The 24583-nt window shown below is 44.6% G+C and overlaps 1 protein-coding gene across 2 annotated transcripts in view; it reads left to right on the top strand.

Annotated features, from left to right (window-relative positions):
- LOC122557047 (gamma-aminobutyric acid receptor subunit gamma-4-like) overlaps nt 1-24583 on the top strand; it is a 246130-nt gene that overhangs the window by 110628 nt on the left and 110919 nt on the right. The window lies entirely within an intron of this gene.

Below are 24583 nucleotides of genomic sequence, written 5' to 3'. Positions count from 1 at the left end.
GAGATAGTCTTTATTTTACCTACAAATCAATGCATAATTCATGGGTTGACTGACTGTAATTTCTTTGTTACTTTCTGTTTAATTTTCACATCATGATATTATTAAAGTAAGACCAATAATTGGAAACTTGTAGTGTGTTCACTTGGGGGTCATTCAGTAAATGTGGTTGTTTTGGTTTACAATTTGGTCGCAGGAATAATAACAGGTTGTATTTCTGATGGAGATTAGAGATAGGGATGGGACATGGAAAAGTTCTGAAAAAAAGGATAAGATATTTAAATTCAAATTAGAGCTGGGAGGAGACCCAATGCAGACTCTGTGTAAAAGGATGATGAGTGAACATGGTACAGATTAGAATACACACCCTGTGTGAATAGGGTAATTTATTACCATTGTGTAAATGACCTAGAAGATGGTTTTCATTGGGAATACTAGGATAGTAGACGTAAAAAATTCAATGGGAGAAAAATGCAACAGAGGGATGGATTCTAATGGGAGAATTAAGGAGTGAGAAGGATTCAATTAGGATTGAATTCCCTAATTCAATCAGGGAATTATGGGATTGGGAAATAGGAATCAGTGGGAACATTTGAGAATCAAAGGTTTGGGGATTGAGTTAAGAGTTAAGGAATTGTGGCAAATGCATTCACTCAACACTGAGTTGAGACACTTCTCAACTTCTGACAGAGAGATTCTTGAGTTATGGTAATCAATTGTCTTATCTTCATGGGTAGGTTAGAGTGGAGCTAGTATTAATTGTGTGGCATAAGCTGAATTGTTGAATAATGATTCCAAACACTTAGAAATGTATTCATAACTTGAATCTAAACCCATTGACATGACTATTGGACTATAATAATCTACACACTGAATGTGGACTGAAACATTGGGATTAAGAAATCCACATGGTGACATATGGAGGTTAGGTCCATAGCCATTTACGATGCTCCAAAGATTTCACAGAAGCTTATTCTGATTTAAGTCCTGGATAAAGATTTGTAATGGCATCTTGCTCCAGGACAAATATTAATCCTATTTTTACTTGCCCACCTCACAGCAAGTGCTGTTATTAGCATTTTTACCCTGATTTTCAAGCTTTGTTCAAACTTTTCCTCTCTTGTAGCCCTTCTCTTCCCATCCTGTCTCTCACTCCTGCTGCTTGAGCTAAATACTCCCAGCAAGATTTGCCAACTCTGCGTGGACATATTCATAAGCATATTACCACATGGCCTTCCTGGTTGACCATTACCACCAATAAACAGAAATTCTGGATGTAGGTTTGCTCGCTGAGCTGGAAGGTTCATTTTCAGACGTTTCATCACCATACTAGGTAACATCTTCAGTGAGCCTCTGAATGAAAACAGAAATGTTAAGTAAAATGAAGGAATGGCATTAAATATTTTAAAGCCCTGATAATTTCTCCCAGCCTCAAATTGCTTATAGCAAAATCAAGAAGGTTCATGTTCAATCCAGTGAGAGTTTAGAGGGGCAGCTGAAAAATGTAGCAGAGAAGAGGACGTCATTGTGGTCATTGTGGTCAGGGTGCAGCTCAGATTGAAGTTTTAGAAGCCTGGAGGGTATGGGTGTAAAAGAAAAGCAAGTGTTGCAGTTTGGACGCAGTTTGAAGAGATTTCATAGATCAGAAAGGTTGATTTGCTCCCAGGTAAGTATCAACGTTTTAAATTCAGACTAATTCTCAGTAGTGGAATGTTGTGATAGACATTCTTGACAACTTGTGCAAGGGTTAGTGCAAGTGGTTGTTCGACTTTTCTTATTATTAATCTTGAAGCCCACTCATTAAACATTCCATTTTCATGAAAGTAGATAATACATTCAGTATTTAGTAGCACAGACTGGTAGCAAATTGCCTCTGAATGATTAGCAGTAGCAGCATCGAAGTAATAGGATTAGTCAGAAGTGGACTTAATCATTCTTCCTCTTTCATTAAAATAATTTTCATCAACGCAGCATCAAAGCAACCACAAAACACAGATTTCGTTTTCCCAGTGAATTCACTTCATGACATGAATTTTGAATGTTAGTCTCTCAACCCTAGGATAAAGATTATTCAGAACGATGTGGCATATATACTACATCATCAGGCCACTTGGCCCATCTGGTTAATACTCATGTTTGTGCTCCATGAGAATATTTTGCATTTGCTCCTCATCTCGCTTCATTTCACTGCATCAACATGTTCTTCTATTGCTTTCTCCTTCAGTTGCCTGTCTGGTTTCATCTTAAAGCTATCAAATGTTATTCACTTCAATGACTCTCTGTGCCAGTCAGTTCAGTCTGAACATCATAGGTTCTCTCAGACTCCTTTCTGAGTTGATTAGTGACTCTCTTAAATCTCCACCGTCACACTCCAATCCAGATTTCACTGCAGGAGGACTTCACCCCTTTCCTACAGCTACCCTATCAAACACCTTCCTCATTTGAAAGATCAGATCAATAAGCCCAGTTCCGATCATGTGAATGGAATGGATCCACTTTTCCAGACAAAAGGCTGTCAACCAGTTCAGTTTCATTAAAACCTCTCAGACTCAGGATTTGTGAAATAGCTTTTCTGTTCTGGTATTACTAGATCATTCCCTGCAGCCTCTCCTTTTGATTATTGTTGCCACTGTTTGGAATTGCCCAACATCCAGGAGAGAGCCAAGGTTAACGGGAATTGGAGAAAGACTGAGATAAATCAGAGAGTAGATATCATGCCAACCTGGGCTCCATCTCTACTACTCTACCCACCTCCCACCAAGGCAAATGCTCTACCACTCTGACTGCTGCCAGTGACATCTTCCCACTTGTTCTCACCCACCTCAACCCCTGAAACCACTAACCCTGCATATCTCTGGGCAGCGTCGTCACTCACAGTGGAGACCTCCCCAGCTTCACCAATTGTAACCACTATGCCGATCACTTTCAATTGTAATACCATCCACTCTCTCATTCCATGAAGAAAAGACCCTGTAACATAGCAGAAAGTGTCAAGTGGAAGGTGGACTGCCTGACACTTGGCTCTTCAGAGTCATACAGTGGCTCAATGGTTAGCACTGTTCCAGGTACCCAGGTTCAATTCTACCCTCAGGTGACTGCATGGAGTTTGCACATTCGCCCTGTGTCTGCATGGGTGTCCTCTCGGTGCTCTGTTTTCCTCCCACAGTCAAAAGATGTGCAGTTAGGTGGATTGGCCATGATAAAAAACCCATTAAGGGTTATGGGGATGGGGTCGCTCTGAGTGAATGCTGTATATGGAATAGTACTGGCCCTTGATGTTGCACCGACCTGTGAAACCAATCTGAAGCTCATCTAACCTACACTATTCCATTATCATCCATATGTCTATCCAATGACCATTTAAATGCCCTTAAGGTTGGCGAGTCCACTACTGTTGCAGGCAGGGCATTCCACGCCCCTTCTACTCTCTAAGCAAAGAAACTACCTCTGACATCTGTCCTATATCTATCACCCCTCAGTTTAGAACCATGTCCCGTTGTACTGACCATCACCAAATGAGGAATAAGGCTCTTACTGTCCACCCTATCTAACCCTCTGATTATCTTACATGTCTCAATTAAGTCACCTCTTAACCTCTTCTTTCTAACAATAAAAACAGCCTCAAGCCCCTGAGCCTCTCCTCATAAGACCTTCGCTCCATACCAGGCAACGTCCAGAGGTTTGCTGCAGACTTGATGGGCTGAGTGGCCTCTTTCTGCACTATCAGGTTCTAGTCTATGATTCTCAGCCTTTATGAGCAGAGGACCCTAACTCTGGTCAGGGCCAAATCCTAGACCAGTATCTGAGGCTGTCCTTGAATGACTGTGTTGGGACTGCCTGAGCAATAGCCTCTTTTGAGTGGACTGAAGTCTGCTGAAAACCATGATGACAATCCTGGCTTTGTGTTTGCCTTGTGTTCAACCTGAAACTCCTGTACAGTGAGCAGTAGTTGAAGTTGTTAGGTACCTACTCTGACTTCCATGCCAAGAATTCTCAATGTCTATCCTGCTCACAGCAGTTGGTAGCCACATTTTAATGAGGCAAAATATGTTTTTAGTAAGTATCATTAATGAATGATAATCCCCCCAAAATAGGTAACTCACAACTGCCTAGTGAGAATCTCACCTCAACACCTAGAACTAGTTCAAAGATGCAACAAATTGCTTCTGACATCAACATACATCTCACTGGAGTTCTTGTGTGACACCACTATGTTTTCTGTCCTGCCATAGCCACACCATTCAGGTCCCTATAAGACTGGGAATATGTTTCCAGTGTGGTGCACATACCACTACACTTTTAAAGGGTACAAGGTAGTACGCTGTGTATCATATACAGACAGTGACAGCAGACTTTATTAACATTTTCATTTGATCACCCGCTGTAGGGGGTCAGTTAGCTGGACAGGTAGTTTGCAATGCAGTGTGACACCACCAGCATGGGTTCAATTACTGTACTGGTTTCCATAAGGGGCTCTCCCTCCATAGTCTCTCTCTGCACCTGAGGTGCTGTAACCTTCAGGTTAACCCTCCCTCCAGTTGTCTCTCTCTAACAAGAGAGTAGGGCAGTGGTGACTTTACCTTTAATTGGGAGCCCAATTTCTCTCATTGCAGCCGCTTTCTCTTTTGAATGTTCCAATAACGCCCTTCCTTCCACCTCACTACCACCCCCATGTTGTTCCCACCACTACCACCACACACACCCCACTTCCCTCCCCCCCCCAAACCACACCCCCCCATCCCTTCCTCAAATCACAGCCTGGCTCTCACCTCCATCCCATTCCCCCAAACCGTAATTCCGAACTTTCAACCACCACCAGCCCTCTACCCTCTATTATGTGCTGCCTACCACCTTCACCTTCCTGCTACCCCATCGTGACCTGGCTTTCACTTCCACCCCTCCCCCACCATGGCTTTCACCTTGTCCAGATCCTCCTGACCATGTTGTTATTCTTATTCCTGACCACGGCCTCTTTCCTTTGATCACCTGTCCAGACTGTAGTTTCTCAGTAATTCACATGATGATTACTGACCTCCCTCCTCATTACATAGAACATAGAACATAGAAGAATACAGCGCAGTACAGGCCCTTGGGCCCTCGATGTTGCGCCGATCCAAGCCCACCTAAACTACACTAACCCACTATCCTCCATATACCTATCCAATGCCCTCTTAAATGCCCATAAAGAGGGAGAGTCCACCACTGTTACTGGCAGGGCATTCCATGAACTAACGACTCGCTGAGTGAAGAACCTACCCCTAACATCAGTCCTATATCTACCCCCCCTTAATTTAAAGCTATGCCCCCTTGTAATACCCGACTCAATACGCGGGAAAAGGTTCATACTGTCGACCCTATCTAACCCCCTAATCATCTTGTACACCTCAATCAAGTCACCCCTAAACCTTCTTTTCTCTAGTGAAAACAGCCCCAAGTGCCTCAGTCTTTCCTCATACGATTTTCCTTCCATACCAGGCAACATCCTGGTAAACCTCCTCTGCACCCGTTCCAATGCCTCCACATCCTTCCTATAGTATGGCGACCAAAACTGCACACAATATTCCAGATGCGGCCGTACCAGAGTCTTATACAACTGCATCATGACCTCAGGACTCCGGAACTCAATTCCTCTACCAATAAAAGCCAGTACGCCATATGCCTTCCTCACCGCACTATTTACCTGGGTGGCAACTTTCAGAGATCTGTGTACATGGACACCAAGATCCCTCTGCTCATCCACACTACCAAGTATCCGACCATTAGCCCAGTACCCCATCTTTTTGTTATTCTTCCCAAAGTGAATCACCTCGCACTTAGCTACATTGAATTCCATCTGCCACCTTTCTGCCCAGCTCTGCAGCTTCTCTATATCCTGCTGTAACCTGCCACATGCTTCCTCACTGTCAACAACTCCTCCGACTTTCGTATCATCCGCAAACTTGCTCACCCAACCTTCTAACCCCTCTTCCAGGTCATTTATAAAAATGACAAACAGCAATGGTCCCAAAACAGATCCTTGCGGAACACCGCTAGTGACGGCACTCCATGAAGAAACTTTGCCATCAACTACTACCCTCTGTCTTCTTCCATCCAGCCAATTTCTAATCCAAACCTCCAACTCACCCTCAATGCCATATCTCCGTATTTTCTGCAGTAGCCTACCATGGGGAACCTTATCAAACGCCTTACTAAAATCCATATATACCACATCTACCGCTTTCCCCTCATCAACCTCCTTCGTCACCTTTTCAAAGAATTCAATAAGGTTTGTGAGGCACGACTTGCCCTTCACAAAACCATGCTGACTATCCTTGATCACATTATTCCTATCCAGATGTGCATAAATCCTCTCCCTTACAATTCTCTCTAAGACTTTGCCCACAACAGAAGTGAGACTCACCGGCCTATAGTTACTAGGGCTATCCCTACTCCCCTTTTTGAACAAGGGAACCACATTTGCTATCCTCCAGTCTTCTGGGACTACTCCTGTAGACAAAGAGGACATAAAAATCAAGGCCAATGGCTCTGCAATCTCCTCCCTTGCTTCCCAGAGAATCCTAGGATAAATGCCATCAGGCCCAGGGGACTTATCTATTTTCACCTTTTCCAGGATTTCCAACACCTCTTCTCTACATACCTCAAAGCCATCCATTCTACTTATTTGTTCCTCAGTATTCTCATCGACAACAATGCCCTGTTCCTGAGTGAATACTGAAGAAAAGTATTCATTCAGTGTCTCCCCAATCTCTTCCGCCTCCACACGCAACTTCCCCCTACTATCCTTGACTGGACCTATTCCTACCCTAGTCATTCTTTTATTCCTAACATACCTATAGAAAGCCTTAGGGTTTTCCCTAATCCTATCTACTAAGGACCTTTCATGTCCCCTCCTTGCTGCTTTTAGCTCTCTCTTCAGGTCCTTCCTGGCTACCCTATAACTCTCAATCGCCCCAATTGAACCTTCACGTCTCATCTTGAGATAGGCCGCCCTCTTCCATTTAACAAGGGATTCCAATTCCTTATTAAACCACGGCTCCCTCGCACGACCCTTTCCTTCCTGCCTGACAGGTACATAATTATCAAGGACACTCAATAGTTGCCCCTTGAACAAGTTCCACATATCATTTACACTCTTGCCTTGGAGTCTACTTTTCCAAGCCACACATCCTAAGTCATGCCTCACCGCATCATAATTTCCCTTACCCCAGCTATAATTCTTGCCCTGTAGTACACACTTATCCCTCTCCATCACGAGTGTAAAAATCACCGAATTATGGTCACTATCCCCAAAGTGCTCACCTACCTCTAATTCTAACACCTGGCCTGGTTCGTTACCCAGAACCAAATCCAGTATGGCCTCACCTCTTGTTGGCCTGTCTACATATTGTGTCAGGAAACTCTCCTGCACACATTGAACAAACACTGACCCATCTAACGAACTTGAGCTATAGCTTTCCCAATCAATATCAGGAAAGTTAAAGTCCCCCATAACAACCACCCTATTACTGTCACTCATCTCCTGAATCACCTTCCCAATCCTTTCTTCAATGATTCTAGGACTATTAGGAGGCCTGTAAAAGACTCCTAACAGGGTGACCTCACCTTTCCTATTCCTAACCTCAGCCCAAACCACCTCAGATGGCAAGTCCTCATCCATCGTCCTTTCCACCGCTGTAATACTATCTTTGACAAGCAATGCCACACCTCCCCCTCTTTTACCCCCACCTCTGACCCTACTAAAACATTTAAATCCCGGAACCTGCAACAGCCAATCCTGTCCCTGTTCTAGCCATGTCTCCGTAATAGCCACAACATCGAAGTCCCAGGTACCAACCAACGCTGCAAGTTCACCTACCTTATTTCGTATACTTCTTGCATTGAAGTATACACACTTCAAGCCACTTCCCTGTTTACAGGCACCCTCCTTTGAAATTGATGCCATGTTCCTAACCTCCCTACACTCCAGGTCCTGCACCCTAAAGCTACAGTCTAGGTTCCCATGCCCCTGCAGAGTTAGTTTAAACCCCCCCCAAGAGCACTAGCAAACCTCCCCCCAAGGATACTGGTGCCCCTCAGGTTCAGGTGTAGACCATCCTGTTTATAGAGGTCCCACCATCCCCAGAAAGAACCCCAGTTATCCAAAAACCGGAATCCCTCCCTCCTGCACCATCCCTGTAGCCACGCATTTAAGTGTTCTCTTTCCCTATTCCTCGAATCTCTATCACGTGGCATGGGTAACAAACCAGAGACAACAACTCTGTTCGTTCTAACTCTGAGCTTCCAACCTAGCTCCCTGAAAGCCTGTCTAACATCCTCGGCACTCCTCCTACCTATGTCGTTGGTGCCAATATGGACCACGACTTCGGGCTGCTCCCCCTCCCCCTCCAGGACCCGGAAAACACGATCAGAGACATCACGTACCCTTGCACCTGGGAGGCAACATACCAAACGTGAGTCTCTCTCGTTCCCACAAAACCGCCTATCTGTGCCACGAACTATCGAGTCCCCAATTACTACTGCTCTGCTCTTCTTCACCCTTCCCTTCTGAGTAACGGGGACAGGCTCCGTGCCAGAGACCTGAGCCCCGTTACTTACCCCTGTACGCTTTTAAAGGGGAAAAAAAAACTAACCCAGCTAAGCTTACACTAACTGCTTCCGGGTCTCGGCTGCCCCTCTGCTTGCCGTCACTTCCTCTGCTGCTCCCGCTCTTTCTGTGAAGGAGAGAGAAAACAAAACACCGATGCCCGCTACAGGTAAGTAATTTTGAAAAAAAACTCTTACCTTAGCTGTAGTCTCCCGGGTTCACCTCAACTCGGCCGCTGCTCCCACTCAAAAAAAAAAAATGAGTGTGTCATTAGTGTCAGTTCAGTAGTGACCCTCTCAGTTCAGAGATTCAATTCCTGCTCCAGGGCATGACACCCACACCCTGTCATGTTGTCATGCTGATGGAGTGCTGCACTGTCAGAAGACTCATGTTCTTGATGTGATCTTCAATTGAGGCTCCATCTGTTCGTTCATGTCGACACCTACTGCTTTTAATTTGAAGAGGGCATTGCCATGAGAAATGAACCAGGAAATGATCCTGACCAATTGGAGCCAACCTCCCTGGTCTAAAATTTAATTAAACATCATTGTTAACGACCAATCAGAAATATTCTCCATGGCAATGTCTCTACCAACCAGAGTCCACTTCTCTACCAATCCACACTCTCCTCTCATTCAGCCTAAATCTTGATTCCCTTTACTTTGATATTGTTTTGAATTCTTAGGTGCAGGACATACCTCAACAATTTTTCACTTTATTGAGTTGTTGCCAGCATCATAGCTGCTTTAAAATAAATAAGTGAGAAATGCAGTTCGTTCTGGAGCACATCTTTGGTAACATTGCTGGAATATCGTCAGGGCCCAGAGCTTTTGCAGTGTCATCTGTTTTCACCAATCACTTCTTGATGTCATGTGGAGTGAATCAAACTTGGCCCCTGTGATGCTGAGAACTTTAGATGGTGCATCCACTCAGTACTTTTGGCTGAAGGTGGATTCAAATATTTCAGCCTTGTCGTTTTGTAGGGTCTCATCTCAAAAGATTGAGAGTTTTGATCATATTTTAAGGTGAGGACTCAGTGAGGCACCATACTGTTTTGAAAGTACTGGATGGGAGACGGGCAAGTATTTATGGGAATGTGACCTTTTAGAATCTTTTAACATTTGCTTTTGTTGACTGACCACCATTCCCTGAGAAGCAGCTGACCAGAATCCATGTTGTCTTCATTCAAGATAAGTAGCAGTGAGGCTGAATCACAGGTGCAGCTGCCTCCAATCCTGACCGCGAGCCCTTTGCAGAAGGTCTGGCCTGCGGGCCACAAGTGGCAAACTAGGGTGGAGAGCAGAGCCGGAGTGCGCCTATGTTGTATAATCCACTTTGTCCTGGGGGTCAGACTCAGTACTGCTTCCTGAAGACTGAGTGTCAACTCCCTGGCCATGGTACATGGTGAATTGGATTTGGTTTGATCTTTGTTGTATTTATTATTTTATCACTTGCCGTGTAGGTTGAAAGTCATAAAACTTTCTGCAAACTTTAAGTTGAGCTGAATGAAGTTTTGTTGAATCAGTAGTATTTGCTGATGCATTGCGATCGATACTGTTGAAATATTACAGCAATTTTTATTTACCCATCTTTAAGCTTATTATATTTTATGTTCTTTCATTTAAAAGGGATACTATTCATCTCACTTCACACCAAAACAAAATAAACTTTTTTTATTTCAAGATTCAGTGATATTGAAACACTGTATTTAAGGTAATTGCAAGAACAGTGGGTGAAATGGGACATGTGACTGACTATCATGTGATTCAGTAATGCAGAAGTAATTTATTACCATGTGATGAAATGTCAATGATCAAATTCCCATGAAGATAGAAAAAAGATGTCATAGAATCATTGAATTCTTACAGTGTGGAAACAGGCCATTCGGCCCAGCGGGTCCACACACACGCTCCGAAGAGCATCCCACCCGGACTGATCCCCCTACTTTACCTAGCCTGCATATCCCTGTACATCATGGGCAATTTAGCATGGTCACCTAACTTGCATATCTTTGGACTGTAGGAAGAAACTGGAGCACCCAGAGGAAACCCCCGCAGACATGGGGAGAAAGTGCAAACTCCCCACAGACAGTCGCCTGAGGGTGAATCGAACCTGGCTCCCTAGTGCTGTGAGGTAGCTGTGCTAACCACTGAGGCACCGTGCCACTCTAAAAACTGGATTTGGACTCCCTCATTATAACAGATGTTAAGAATTGTGCAGTAATGATTTTGATTCTGTGAAATACACTGAATCAGCAGGATGTCAGAAGTGACTGCTCCTCTTACTGCAGCTTGACTGGAGGACTTCAGTATTGAGCTGGATGGCCGTGGTGATTTGATCACCCAATGAAATTCCTGTGTGTAAGCGAGGCAGGAGTCAGTGGTCTGTGACAGCCTCTTATGTTCCTGGCAGAACAAAACAAGGTTGCAATTCTCCAGTGTACTCGACATTGCAATTTATGACACGTCAATTTCTCGGCTGAGGAAAGACGACATGACAATAAACAGCAGTAATTTTAGGCTCAAATGGTAACGGGCTACAGTCCACTCTCGTTCTCTCTCTTTAGTTCTCCTGCTCCTTTCCCCTTCCCTCAATCAAAATTGCCATTCTTTCTTTTGATCACGCCCAGACTTCTCTCTCCCATTCTAACAATTCCACTTTAGCTGTTGCTCTCCTTTTCCCACCTCTCCACTTCCTCTCTCTTGCTGACACATGTGAAAGGTTTAATACAAAATACTCCATCCAATATATTGATTTCAGAAGAACTTGTGGACAGTTCGAAGAAGTGACGCCGAATGTTCAATCCTTCGCATTGTCTCTGTAGCAGTGTAGATTATTTAATCAATTTTAAACATGCAATAAATTATGAGAGTGATGGAGACACTGAGCAGCATGTGTGGAGAGAAAAGCCGAATTAACAAATAAGTAGCAAACCTGAGGTGAGCGAGTGAAGAGCCTATCTTAACCCCAGATTGTTCTGGGATCACAGGTTCAAATCTCACCAGGACAAATCAGTGAAGTTTGAATTTATTGTGTAGATGAGGGCAATGCTTTTGATATGGTCTACTTGGATTTCAGCAAGGCTGTTGATAAGGTCCTACATGGGAGAGTAAGGCCAATTGATCCAAGGAAATTTGGCTAATTGGATTCAGAATTGGCTGAGGGGCAGGGAACAGATGGCAATGGCTGAGGGATGATTTTCTGACTGGAAGCCGATGTCCACAGAGTCCCACAGGTGTCAATGTTGTGGCTCTTGCTGTTTGTGGTTTATACAATTGATTTAGACTTGAATTTAGGAGGGTTGAACTCTAAGTTCAGAGACGATACAAAAATTGGTGGAGTGATAAATAGTGAGGAGGATAGCATTAGATCATAAGTGGGTATAGTTAGGTTGGTCAGATGGGTTGATCAGTGGCAAATGGAATTCAATCCAGATAAGTGACTGTACCGGCGCCGCCTCGTGCTCCCATGAGGAGGTTGAACAGTTCATTCACTTTACCAACACCTTCCACCCCGACCTCAAATTCACCTGGACTGTCTCAGACTCCTCCCTCCCCTTCCTAGACCTTTCCATTTCTATCTCGGGCGACCGAATCAACACGGACATTTACTATAAACCGACCGACTCCCACAGCTACCTAGACTACACCTCCTCCCACCCTGCCCCCTGTAAAAACACCATCCCATATTTCCAATTCCTTCGTCTCCACCGCATCTGCTCCCAGGAGGACCAGTTCCAATACAGTACAACCCAGATGGCCTCCTTCTTCAAAGACCGCAATTTCCCCCCAGACGTGGTCGATGATGCCCTCCACTTCCCGCTCCTCCGCCCGTGAGCCCCACCCCTCCAACCGCCACCAGGACAGAACCCCACTGGTCCTCACCTACCACCCCACCAACCTCCATGTACAACGTATCATCCGCCGTCATTTCCTCCACCTCCAAATGGATCCCACCACCAGGGATATATTTCCTTCCCTTCCTCTATCAGCGCTCCAAAAAGACCACTCCCTCCGTGACTCCCTCGTCAGGTCCACACCCCCCACCAACCCAACCTCCACTCCCAGCACCTTCCCCTGCAACCGCAAGAAATGCAAAACTTGCGCCCACACCTCCCCCCTTACTTCCCTCCAAGGCCCCAAGGGATACTTCCATATCCGCCACAAATTCACCTGCACCTCCACACACATCATTTATTGCATCTGCTGCACCTGATGTGGCCTCCTCTATATTGGGGAGACAGGCCGCCTACTTGCGGAACGTTTCAGAGAACACCTCTGGGACACCCGGACCAACCAACCCAACCACCCCGTGGCTCAACACTTCAACTCCCCCTCCCACTCCACCAAGGACATGCAGGTCCTTGGACTCCTCCATCGCCAGACCATAGCAACACGACGGTTGGAGGAAGAGCGCATCATCTTCCGCCTAGGAACCCTCCAACCACAAGGGATTAACTCAGATTTCTCCAGTTTCTTCATTTCCCCTCCCCCCACCTTGTCTCAGTCAAATCCCTTGAACTCAGCACCGCCTTCCTAACCTGCAATCTTCTTCCTGACCTCTCCGCCCCCACCCCAGTCTGGCCTATCACCCTCACCTTGACCTCTTTCCACCTATCACATTTCCAACGCCCCTCCCCCAAGTGCCTCCTCCCTACCTTTTATCTTAGCCTGCTGGACACACTTTCCTCATTCCTGAAGAAGGGCATATGCCCGAAATGTCGATTCTCCTGTTCCTTGGATGCTGCCTGACCTGCTGCGCTTTTCCAGCGACACATTTTCAGCTCTGATCTCCAGCATCTGCAGTCCTCATTTTCTCCTCGAAGATTTTAACCTACTGCGAATCCTCTTGCAAGGATGCCTTTCTTGAAGAAGCTCTCCTCCTCCATCTACAAGGATCTCAGTGAGTCCCTCTCTCACTGCACACCCCAGAAGCTCTTCAGCCACGTTCTCAAACAGACTCGCTACCACAGCTACATCTCCTTCCTCAGCACCTGCCTACGGAACCGACTGACCCCGCACGGACTCCGGACTACGTTCTGACCAACAAAATTTGGACCCAACCAGGACAACCAGTACCTACAACAAATCCGAAGCCTCCAGCAACAGACCTCCCCCCGGATCCTCCGCTCCAAGCTTGCAGCCATGAGCCGCTACCTACATTCCCTGCAGTCAGCCCTACCCCAGCTCAGGACAACACTCTCACAGACCTGCAAAGGACCTCTACTGTTCTTCATCCACAGAAGAATCCATACACTAAACAAACAGTTCTTCCTAGCCATATCGGAAATTAAAGACAGTAAGTACCAAAAACTTTCATGTACTTACCCCCACAATCTGGGTTCCTCAACTGTTCCAGAATCTTCCATCGGCCTCCGAAATCTGTCACCATTAACCACGCAGCCGCTACAGCGCCCGCAGCAACAACCGCCGCCGCGGACCATGACGTCACTTCCGCCCCCACCGACCTCGCAGCCTCCGCGATCGCCACCCAGACAACCGCCTCCGCGATCGCCGCCCAGACAACCGCCTTCGCGATCGCCAGGAAGACCATCGCCGACAGATTCGCGGCCTCCACGGCTATTGGGAATTACACCGTTTCTGTCGTCGCCACAGCCACTTTTCCCCCCCACTGGGTTGCCGTCGCCACAGCCACTTCCGCCCCCAGTGACATCACTAACCTGTGGGACCACCCCGCCGATCTCCGTCACCACGCCTAACCCCGCCCCACGCCGATCTCCGTCACCATGTCTAACTCCGCCCCCACGCCGATCTCCATCCCTGCCCCCACACCCAACCCCGCCCCCACTCCCACCTCCAGCCCCACGCCAGGTCCTAGCTCCCAGCCCTGCCGTGTTTTCACCATCCCTCCAGACCTACCCGTCCCTGAGGATGAAAGATCAGTCCTCAGCAGAGGCCTCACCTTCATCCCCCTACGCTCCCGGATTAATGAGTTCAACACACGGCGTGACATCGAACAATTCTTCCGCCGCCTTCGCCTCCGTGCCCACTTCTTCAACCAAGATTCTCGCCCACCCTCTGACGACCCCTTCTCCTGCCTCCAACACACCCCATCCACCTGGACACCCCGTGCTGGCCTTTTACCCACCCTCGATCTCTTCATAGCCAACTGCCGCTACGACATTAACCGCCTCAACTTCTCCACCCCTCTTACCTACTCCAACCTCTCACTCTCGGAATGTTCAGCCTTCCACTCCCTCCGCTCCAACCCCAACCTCACTATCAAACCAGCTGACAAGGGAGGCGCAGTAGTAGTTTGGCGCATCGACCTTTACACCGCTGAGGCTAAATGGCAGCTCGCGGACACCTCCTCCTACTGCCCCCCTGACCATGACCCCCACCTTCCACCACCAAACCATCATCTCCCAGACCATCCATAACCTCATCACCTCAGGAGATCTCCCATCCACCGCCTCCAACCTCATAGTCCCACAACCCCGCACCTCCCGCTTCTACCTCCTGCCCAAAATCAGGTCCTTGGACTCCTCCATCGCCAGACCATGGCAACACGATGGTTGGAGGAAGAGCACCTCATCTTCCGCCTAGGAACCCTTCAACCACAAGGGATGAACTCAGATTTCTCCAGTTTCCTCATTTCCCCTCCCCCCACCTTGTCTCAGTCAAATCCTTCGAACTCAGCACCGCCTTTCTAACCTGCAATCTTCTTCCTGACCTCTTCGCCCCCACCCCACTCCGGCCTATCACCCTCACCTTGACCTCCTTCCACCTATCGCATTTCCAACGCCCCTCCCCCAAGTGCCTCCTCCCTACCTTTTATCTTAGCCTGCTGGACAAACTTTCCTCATTCCTGAAGAAGGGCTTTTGCCCGAAACGTCGATTCTCCTGTTCCCTGGATGCTGCCTGACCTGCTGCGCTTTTCCAGCAACACATTTTCAGCTCTGATCTCCAGCATCTGCAGTCCTCACTTTCTCCTCCTAAGTGATGCACAAACAAGGCAAGAGAATACATGATGAATGGTAGGACACTGGAAAGCACCAATGATCAGAGGGACCTTGGTGTGCGTGCTAACCAGCCCCTAAGGTTTCAGGACAAATGAATAAAGTGTGAAAGAAGGCATATGGTGTACTTGCATTGATTAGCTGATGCGTAGAGTCTAAGAGAAGGGAGTTAGTGATGGAGCTGTATAAAATGTTGGTTAAATTACATCTGGAGTATTGTGTGCAGTTCTGGAATCCAGGTTATAGGAGGGATGTGATAGCACTGGACAGGGATGTAGTGCAGATTTACTGGGATGTTGCCTGGTCCAGAGGGTTTCAGTTATGAAGAGAGATTGAACAGGCTGGGTTGTTTTCCTTAGAGCAGAAGAGATTGAGAGAGAACATGATTGAGATATACAAAATTTATGAGGGGCATAGTTAAGGTAGGCAGGAAGAAAAGTCCCCATTTGATGGATGGATCAATGACCATGCAGCACTGATTTAAAGTAAAGGGAAGAATGTTTAGGAGAGATGTGAGGAGAAATATTTTCACCCAGAGGATGGTGGGAATGTGGAACTTATTGTCTGTAAGGGTAGTAGAGGCATAAACCCTCAGAGTATTTGAGAAGTATTTAGATGTGCATTTGGAATGCCAAAGCATACAAGGCTATGGACCAAGGGCAGGAAAATGGGATTAGGATAGTGAGGAGATTGTTTTTGACCAGCGTATATTTGATGGGCTGAAGGCCTTTTTCTGTGCTGTAGACATCTGTGATTCTGACTGTAACACTTTGATCCAGTATGACTTCTCTTCAGAACCCCTTGATATTTTCCACTAGATTGATAGTTTGAGACATATATTCACCACTCTGTCCACATTATATGTTGTCAGTTTCTGGTTGTTGATCACTTTTTCTTAAACCCTTCACTAAAGTGATGGCATGAATTCCTCCGTGACTGTTGTATGGCTTCTAGCTCAAAGCCTGACAATTGTGTGCTAAAATGAAACTGATCACGCTATTAGTCTACTGCCCTGCTACTCTCGCCCATCTCTAACCCCCAACCCAACTCTTCCCAATGGAGATCACAGCTGCTGTCTGAGGTTCCTAGTTCGTCACTGGGAGTCAGCCCATCACTGAACATCATTGATACTTACTGTAGATCCTAGCCCCTCACTGGAGACCACAGCCTTTCTCCTTTGCTTCTCAATTTTAAAGAATAATCAATAAAGAAGCCAGTGAAAACTCAGACACGTTTAAAATTATTACTGATGTGTAGTTTTTCATAAAGTTGCAATTTAAATTTGCAAGTGAAAGCATATTGCAGTTTTAATACATGTAATTCTGGAACCACATCACGGTCTATTCCCAGAGACTTAATGGCATCTTTTTTTACTGGGACTTGTTGCTGCTTTAATCACTTCTTACCATAATTAAGAGCAATCAATTTGAAGCAGCCCTCAGCACAATGATGTGCTTTATGAAGAACATCTCAATTTGAATTAATCTGGAACAGCCAAGCTGCTCTTATGCACGTGTTTAGGGCTCCCTTGGGTTTGCCAATTGGCCATAAGAACACAGCAGGGATTTGCTGGAAATGAGAACTGACACATTGACACCGTATGAGGTGAGGCTTTCACCTGTAGAGCATATAGCTTCTGCAAACGCTCCATCTATGAATTGCAATGCAATGTCACAGTTCGTAGCAAACCTGAAATAGCAACCAGATTTTACATGTTAGTCTATGTTTAGGTTGACTGCTTTGAAGTTTGTCTTCACTCTATTGTTTATTTTTATTTTCCATTTGAATATAAGCTAGAAATTGGAAGTTGGATACGTCTATACAGCTACAAGGAAAGCTTTTTGTGATTTGAAGATCAAATGGGATTGTATCAAATACACTTTAGCTACATATGATTATGCTACTGACTGGAGCAGTGAAGTGGATACTTTGAGACAGGCTGGCACAAGGAGTCTTCACACCAATGAATAACTGCTTTGTGACAGTGTTTTGGATAGCTTCATAAAATGGGACTTTACACATACATGTCAGACAGTGCACCCAGACACTGGAAGTCTCTAGACAAGAAACATCACCCTCTCTTTCCCTTCTCATTGTGAGTGAGAAAAGAACACTCCGACTCTAAAAATAAGGAACTCAGAGTCAGCACAAAAGTTAAAGAATTTAAAAAGAATGCATACCGCCCCAGTTTGCCTGTGTCTCAGACTCAGGTTGACAGAAAACACAGACCAGGTTTCTGCAGTAATGACTAATTACAGTTTTACAAATAAATAGATCCTAGCTACAGATGATGATGCTTATGGTGTCATAGAATCATACAGCACAGCAACAGACCCTTCGGTCCAACATGTCCAAGCCATCCAGATATTCTAAATTGATCTAGTCCTATTTGCCAGCATTTTTCCCATATCCATCTTAAGTTTTCCCATTCATGATCCATCACCACCTCTGGCAGCTTGTTCCATACACACACCACCCTTTGCTCAAAAACATTCTCCCCCGGTCCCTTTTAAATCTTTCCCATCTCATCTTAAACCTATTCTCTCTAGTTTTGGACTCCCCTACACGGGATAAAAGGTTTTGGCTGTTCACTCTAACCGTGCCCTCATGATTTTATAAACTTCTATGAGGTCATTCCTCAGCCTCCGTCACTCCAGGGGAAAAAAAGCCCTAGCTTGGTCAGCCTCTCATTATAATTCAAAAGTCTCCATTCCTGCCAACATCCTTGTGAATCTTTTCTGAAGCCTTTCAAATTTAAGAACATGTCTTCTATTCTAAAAGTGGCCTCACCAATGTCCTGTATAGCTGCAACATGGCGTCCCAACTCCTGTACTCCATGCACAGACCATTGAAGGCAAACGTACCAAACACCACACCGTCCTGTCTACCTGCGACTCTACTTTCAAGGAACTATGCATCTGCACCTAGGTCTCTTTGTTCAGCAACACTCCCCAGTGCCCTACCATTAATTGGGTAAGTCCTGCCCTGGATGGCCTTACTAAAATGCAACACCTCACATTTATCTAAATTAAAATCCAACTGCCATTCCTGGGCTCAATAGCACATCTGATCAAGGTCCCATTGTACTCTGAGATAACCTTCCTCACTGTCCACTGCACCACCTATTTTGGTTTCATCTGCAAACTTGCTAAGCAAACTTCCTATATTCACATCAAAATCATTTATATGAACGATGAAAAGCAGCAGACCCAGCACCGATTCTTGAGGCACATTGCTGGTCACAGTTCTCCAATCCAAACACCAATGCTCTACCACACCATCTGTTCTCCTACCTTCAAACCAAATTTGTATCCAATTGGCTAATTTCACCTGGATTCCATGTGATCTAATCTTGACAACCAATACACTTATGAACTGTTGATGACATAAAGCTCTGGTTGGTATAACTCTAACCTCATTATAAAGTACCCCTTTAACAGATAAGGCAAAAAATATGAGTGTTAGATCACAGAACATTAAGCATAGTACAGGCTCTTCGGCCCTCGATGTTGCACTGCCCTGTGAAACCAATCTGAAGCCCAACTAACCTCCACTATTTCATGATCATCCATATGTCTATCCAATGACCATACTGTTGCAGGCAGTGTGTTCCACACCCATATTACTCTCTGAGTAAAGAAGCTACCTCTGAAATCTGTCCTATGTCAATCGCCCCTCAATTTAAAGCTATATCCCCTCATGCTAGCCATCACCATTGAGGAAAAAGGCTCTCACTGTCCATCCTATCTAACCCTCTGATTAACTTATATGTCTCAATTAAGTCACCTCTCAACTTTGTTCTGTCTCATGAAAACAGCATCAAGTCCCTCAGTCTTTCCTCATAAGACCTTCCCTCCATACCAGGCAGCATCCTAGTAAATCTCCTCTGAATCTTTTCCAAAGCTTCCACATCCTTCCTATAATGCGGTGATCAGAACTTGACACAATACTCCAAGTGGGACCGCACCGGAGTTTTGTACACCTGCAGCATGATCTCATGGCTCCGAAACTCAATCCCTCTGTCAATAAAACCTAACACACTGTAAGCCTTCTTAACAACCCTATCAACCTGAGTGGCAACTTTCAGGGATCTATGTACATGGACACAGAGAGCTCTCTGCTCATCTGCACTGCCAAGAATCTTATCATTAGCCCAGTACTCTGCATTCCTATTGCTCCTCCTAAAGTGAATCAGCTCACACGTTTCTGCATTAAACTCCATTTGCCACCTCTCAGCCCAGATCTGCAGCTTATCTATGTCCCTCTGTGGCCTGCAACATCCTTTGGCACTATCCAAAACTCCACCGACCTTAGTGTCATCCACAAATTTACTAACCCATCCTTCTACGCCGTCATCCAGGTCATTTATAAAAAATGACAAACAACAGTGGACTCAATACAGATCCTTGCGATACACCGCTAGTTGCTGAACTCCAGAATGAACATTTCCCAACAACCACCATCCTCTGCCTTCTTTCAGCTAGCCAATTTCTGATCAAACTGCTACATCACCCACAATCTCATGCCTCCATATTTTGTGCAATAGCCTATCTTATCAAATGCCTTACTGAAATCCATACACACCACATGTTATGGGCAGAAAGAAGATAGTTCACTGCCCCTTGTTCACAGAGAATGCTGAGATGGTCCTCTTGGCTTGTGAGGTCATGCTGCTATTTGATTGTTCTTCAGATGCTTTCACTTGCATGTGGAAGTCACAGAGAAGCTAGTTTGCACTTAGAAAGTGCTCTGACTTACCGGTTTAAAAAAAAACACAGGGTTACAACAACCAGAGGGAATAATAAACTGACTATCTTCAGGCTCGGGATGCTTTTTAATGCAGAGCAGCAACACAACCTTCTTCCTTCTGGAGGTATAATTACGTCTAAGCTGCCTGGGTTCTAATCAGATCATCATTCGCAGGCAGGGGGATTCTATTGTCAATAACTTGTCACTACTCCAAAGACCAATCAGTTATATATTGCTGACCAAATCTCCACGAGTTTATAGTCCCTGTGCTCCAACCTCATCTGTAACTAGACATCTCACTCCTGCTTTTTAATAGCACCTACAATGGGTGTTAGATTACTTGCTTTTAAAAAAACTGAACCAATCCTTGGCTTTTAAACCAATCATTTTCCCATTTCAGTCCACAATTAAAAACACAGAAAAATAAACAAAAATGCAGACTTTACATAAGAAAGTACCTAGGTCCATCTGATCGGCTATTGAATCAAACATTGACCATCACTCTGCAGACAACATCATGTCGTCATCACTGAAAATCAAGAGAAAAACTTTTTACGCACATGCAGTTTGGACTTTAACCACAGATTTTGTTTTCCCTATCCACATTTTTCCACCGATAATCTTTGTGTCTCTTTTGTATATCTTTTTGTGAATCTTTATGTGAACTTGAGGGCTTTAAAGGGTCACTGCTAAAGTCACATAGTAGTAAATTGGTAACCCATTTAATCAAAGAGTACATTTATTGATAATAACTAGTTATTTTCATAGAATCCCTACAGTGTGGAAACAGGCCCATCAGCCCAACAAGTCTATATTGACTCTCCGAAGAGTAGGAAATGTATTGCTGGAAAAGCGCAGCAGGTCAGGCAGCATCCAGGGAACAGGAGAATCGACGTTTCGGGCATAAGCCCTTCCTGATGAAGGGCTTATGCCCGAAACGTCGATTCTTCTGTTCCTTGGATGCTGTCTGACCTGCTGCGCTTTTCCAGCAACACATTTCCAGCTCTGATCTCCAGCATCTGCAGACCTCACTTTCTCCTCTCCGAAGAGTAACCCACCCAGGTCCATTCCCCTATCCTATATTTACCCCTAACTGACGTACCTAACCTTCACATCCCTGAACGCTATAGGCAATTTAGCATGGCCAATTCACCTACCCTGCATAACTTTGGATTGTGGGAGGAAACTGGAGCACCTGGAGGAAACCCACGCAGACACGGGAGAATGTGCAAACTCCATAAAGACAGTCATCCGAGACTGGAATTGAACCCAGCTTCCTGGTGCTGTGAGACAGCAGTGCCAACCACTGAGCCACCATTCTCATGATGAAACCAGGTGCGAATTATTTTTGTCCTGAGTAGCAGTCAGTCAGGCAAATTGATCATTTTGGTGGTTTAATTGGGTATTTATAAATTTGTGACAACTTGTGAAATAGTGGTGCTCAATTATTGGTGCACTCTTCTTGATGAGTCTGGACACACTTTGTGTCTTCCATGCTTATTATCTGACCTCAAACTCCAAACCATTATTTCCCTTGATCCCCAAGCTATAAATTTGCCCCACTCCTATTCTCACATTCTGCTTGTTTTCAAATGCCAAATGTGACAATGTTCCACCACGTTTCCCACAACTGAGCTCCAGTCCACTTCAGCATTAATAGTCAGTCAGTCCTGGCATCTTTACTTAAAAGGAGAGCTTTTATTATAAAGCGCCTGTTGAAACCAGGGCATTTAAAAGCTTTTTACAGCCAATAAAGTATTTTTTTGAAGTGTGGTGGCTGTTGTAATGTTTGAAAGAGCAATACAATAATGAAAAGATAATCTGTTTTCATTTTTGTGATGCTGACTAAGGCATAAACATTCACCAGGACACGCAAAATATATCTACAATCTTTAGGTGAGCAATTTAAATAGAAAGTTCTGGCAGATCACACTATCATGTCAACCCAAATCAATTTTTATTGTATCCTTTCATTCTATATGCACAGAACATAATGTTCATTTCAATTACAGCCAATGGAATGAAATATACAAAACAAACATCTGTATGTCTATACTTCCTGTTTAAATATGAAGACCTGAATCTTTGGGGATTTGCATATCCAAAATGGTGGACAGATCCCTAACTGGGAGATCCCACCTCAATACTAGACAAAAATCACTTTCACTTTAGTCATTGGGATGTTGGTAAGTCGATATGCCATTCCCACATATGGAAAACCCCAAATCAATGGGGTCAACTGTCATGAGATCAAATAGACCACATTTTGGCTCGAACAAAAGCCTTATCCCACAGTGTGCGGTTTGGAATCTTTAGAGAAGATTGAAGATGGATAAGGTATGTGGAACTGTTATGTTTTCATGTTAATCAAAAATGAGGGGGAAAAACTGCCTGCCTGTGGGAGTTGAAAAAAGTCTGGTAATTTCATACAGCTGTGGGACGGGCTGTTAGATTATAGTTTGATTGACAATGCGGCTGTTAAAAGGATTAACAGTCTTTGTTGTGATGCAACAAATACAAATGTTTGTTTCTATAATGGGATTAAGTTCCTAAAATTCACATTCACAAATGAAGCTTCTTTTCTCCCCAAGTGAAGGTTACAGTAGATATATAGAACCTTGTTTGATTTCATCTTACCATGGTCCCTGAGATCTGCACATTGTGGATTCCAGGTGATTTGGCATGGATGCTGTAAGGTCAAAAGGGAATGAAGGGGGCATGGGATTGTAGTAATTTGGCATGGCACTATAAGGGGTCAGTGGGATTGAGTGGGAAACGTGGTTTAGCATGAGTTAGCATGTAGTGGCATGGGGAATGGGTGGGAGGTGCAATGGGCGTGGACTAATTGGTTTTAAGATTCAACATTCTATGAGAACCATGGTGCACATTTTCAGCAACATGTCTTAGAACTCAGAGGATTTGCTAGCTTCTCCTGTCCATGTCCAGCACCAGCAGGCCTGATTCTAGCCTACACATTCGGCCAGTTTTTAACAATCTCACCACTTGAGGTATATTTTTCTTAGGGAGGTGTGGGGTGTTGGAAAATCTCCCAAATTGGTATACCTACCTCAGAAGCACAAATCCAGGCTATATTATCTGAACAAATATGAAACATGAAGTCCATATCTCCCCATCTCTAAATGAGGCTTCTTATTCTACAACTTTACCACGAGGCAGCATGCTGAATTTCAAAGCCCTCTATTCCTGGAGTTGTCAGGAATATGAAGGAATCAAACTGTGCAAAGTTGACAATTTACCAGACTGATAAACTCAGGTCAAAATAAAACAATCAGCAGGTTTTGGTATTTAATACAAAGTTATTGCAAACAACTTGTCATCAACCAACCAGGAGATATGAATTGCTAACTTAATACTTTTACAACTTAAACTCTACCCCTTCTTAAATTCTCTCACAAACAGACACACAAAGACTGACAAGAAATGGATATTAAGGGTCAGGAAAAGAATCAGGGAAACAGTCCAACAGCACCAACCTGGGCTACAGGAGTAGTTAAGTTTATTTTTGGTATCTTCCAATTCCTTTTAGTTATTTCATGTTGACTTATGGCGTTGTCTGCCGATACTTACTTTCATTCACTCATTGAAAATTTGCCCTTTCACTGTCTTTGAAGACATTTTTGTTCCTCCTTCAACAACGGATTTGCAGAGGAAGGTGAGTAGAAGGCAGTTAGCTGTTAGTTGAGACTTCCGGATATCTTTAGACAGGGGAGAGAGAGAGAGACAAAGAGAGTTATTTCATGCTTTCTCTTTGCAAATTGGTAGCTCTCCACTGCATCAAGCCATGACCTCCTGTTAAGGAACCAACTGAAATGTTATAGCCAAGCAATTTCACCGGAGTTGAAAAACCTATTGATTCTGTGGTGTGTGATTTTGCTATGTCTGTCCATGAGGGGTGGGGGGACACCATTTTATACAACTCCTAATGTGCTTGAGCAACATGATTTTTAAAACCGCATAGATTTGCACAATTTCCTTGATTTAAAGGAGTATTTTATGTTTATAGTCCACAGCTGAAAAGTAAGGAACAAAATGATGTGGTCTTTAAATGAAAAATGAAATACCGTTTCAAGGAGGAGTTTCACCACATGGTACATAATACCCAGACAACAAATTACAAGACTTACGTCCATTCTACACCCATTTTACAAATCTCATAGAATCTTCCATCATCTCTTAAATTTTTAACTTACTTCTTCATTGATTTCTTCCCCTACTGATCAAGAATCTATCTAATTCAGTCTTAAATATACACA

The sequence above is a fragment of the Chiloscyllium plagiosum genome, unplaced genomic scaffold, assembly GCF_037043375.1.
Source record: "Chiloscyllium plagiosum isolate Xiang-an unplaced genomic scaffold, Cpla_swu_hap1 HiC_scaffold_11, whole genome shotgun sequence".
NCBI lineage: Eukaryota > Metazoa > Chordata > Chondrichthyes > Orectolobiformes > Hemiscylliidae > Chiloscyllium > Chiloscyllium plagiosum.
The sequence above is the reverse complement of the archived record's forward strand: the minus strand, read 5'-3'. Positions and strand labels throughout refer to the sequence as shown.